This window comes from Phymastichus coffea, unplaced genomic scaffold (assembly GCF_024137745.1).
Source record: "Phymastichus coffea isolate CEN01 unplaced genomic scaffold, Cenicafe_Pcof_1.1 PCOF00254, whole genome shotgun sequence".
NCBI lineage: Eukaryota > Metazoa > Arthropoda > Insecta > Hymenoptera > Eulophidae > Phymastichus > Phymastichus coffea.
The window spans coordinates 82501-85000 of NW_026707065.1; the positions used below are offsets into that span (position 1 = coordinate 82501).

The 2500-nt window shown below is 51.2% G+C and overlaps 1 pseudogene; it reads left to right on the forward strand.

Moving 5' to 3' along the window:
• LOC131674547 (large subunit ribosomal RNA) overlaps positions 1–2500 on the forward strand; it is a 7005-nt pseudogene that overhangs the window by 2362 nt on the left and 2143 nt on the right.

Consider the following 2500-nt stretch of genomic DNA (forward strand, 5'->3'; position numbering starts at 1 on the left):
CGGGCCTGGGCGAGGTGAACTCGTTCCCCTCGAGGGGATGAGGGATCAGAGCTCGGTACCGTGCCTTGGCCTCCCACGGATCTTCCTTGCTGCGAGGCTTTCGGAGCGGTTTCTCCGTCCCGATCGTTCTCTTCGGCCGCCATTCAACGCTCAGCTCAGAACTGGCACGGACTAGGGGAATCCGACTGTCTAATTAAAACAAAGCATTGCGATGGCCCTCGCGGGTGATGACGCAATGTGATTTCTGCCCAGTGCTCTGAATGTCAACGTGAAGAAATTCAAGCAAGCGCGGGTAAACGGCGGGAGTAACTATGACTCTCTTAACCAACTCTCTCGCACAAACTGGACACTTGTGACGGCTGTTGTTGTTGCCATCACATAAGGGTAAGACCGGACGGTCACGGTCAGTTGCCGAAGCAGGGCCGGTAATCCGAGAACCCCGTGGGGCTACCGGCGGTGAGTCACTTGACTCACGAGAATTTATATTTTGACTCGTGCCTGCTTCCAGTGAAGTATAGGGAAGGCAACCCCATACTCCTTTACATACCACCTTCCTAGGGGGGATACCGCCACTAACTAGTGGGAAGGCTGGTCATGTGAGAGGGCTGCTCTCTCACGGTATCCCTCCGCCTTGAAGACTTTAGCTACACTTGAGCCACGTCAAATGTATTACTAGCGGTACCACGAAGAGGTAGCTTCAAGACTTGACTAAGTTAGAGGGGACACCTCTCCGCTTAGTCCATTGAGCAACCAAAAACTCCAAGTCCATACGCATTGCTTTCCACCACGCGCATTGCTTCCAGCCATACGCATTGCTCTCGATCATACGCATTGCTTTCAAACACGCGCATGACTTCAAGCCATACGCATTGCTTTCGGCCATACGCATGACTTCCAGCCATACGCTGGCCCAAGAGAGTCATAGTTACTCCCGCCATCTGGAAGAGGAAATAGTCGTTCGTGAGGACCCGACTTTGCAATGGCTTGCAGATCCGATTTGTCCCAACAACATCAGGGACAGTGAGATACCGCTCGCCTCGGCTGCTGGTTTAGACGGCATTTCTAGCCGACAGTGGAGGAGTGTGCCAATGCGTTTGAGGGCACTGTTCTACAACATCGTCCTGGCTGTTGGAGAATTTCCATCTCAACTTCTACTCAGCAGGACGGTGTTTGTCCCCAAGAAGGATGGGAGTTCACTTCCATCAGAATTCCGTCCCATAAGTGTGGCCTCTGTTGTCGTTCGTCAGCTACATAAGATCATAGCGATGAGGTTGGTTAAAGCCAATATCATCGACGAGCGACAGAGAGGTCTACATGATGGCTGCGCTGAGAACACAATGGTTCTTGACACGGTATTGCACGTAGCGAAGACATCACTTCGTGAAATGCATGCCGTGTCGTTGGATGTCGCAAAGGCATTTGACAGTGTCAGCCATTATGCCATTACATCGGCATTGAGGGGACAAGGCATACCATCTAGCCTTGTCCGGTATATTGACAACATGTACCGGAAATGTGGAACGGTGCTCCAAGTGGCCGGACAATGTTCGCAACCTATTGTGGTAAACCGGGGTGTAAGACAGGGAGATCCCATGTCAAGCATCCTGTTTGCCATGGTTGTGGACAGAGTCATGAGATCACTACCCAACAACATCGGGTTTAGAGTCCATCAACATCGGACTAACGCTATGGCATACGCGGATGATATAGTATTATTCGCGTCCTCTAAGGCTGGGATGGAAACACTACTGAAGACTGCTGAGAAAGAGGCCCACAAGTATGGCCTGCAATTCAATCCATCAAAAAGTCAGGCCATCTCCATCCAAATAGCGGGGAAAGCTAAGACTTATAAAGTCATAAGCACCCCGCTATTTAAGCTTCAAGGTGGACCCGTCAAACAACTTGGGTCCACGGAACAGTTTAGATACCTAGGCATTAACATCTCGCCATTAGGTATCAAAAAGCCGGGTGGATATTTAGAGAGAGAGCTAAATAACATCACTCGAGCTCCTCTCAAGCCTCAACAGCGACTTAAGATCCTTCGCTGCTTTCTTATTCCTCGCCTGTATCATGGTATGGTGCTTTCGCGGACCACTGCGAGGGTCTTGAGGGCACTAGATAGACAGGTGAGGATTGCAGTTCGGAAGTGGCTGCGTTTGCCCAAGGATACTCCATTAGGGTATTTCCACGCCAAATGCAGGGATGGTGGATTGGGAGTCCCGGCTTTCATAACATCTGTGCCGGGACAAATACATGCTAGATTATTGGCAATGGCCCATTCCACATCACCTGCGGTGCGGGACGCCACTCAACACCTATATAACGTTAAGCTGGTCCGATGGGCTGAGGGGCTGCTCACATATAATGGGCAGTCACTTACGGGTCCAGAAGATCGGCGACGTTATTGGGCGTCCCGGCTCCATCAATCCAACGATGGAAGCGAGTTGCGTGAGGCTGCTAAAGTCACCGCTAGCAGCTTTTGGGTAGATGCAGGTAGTGC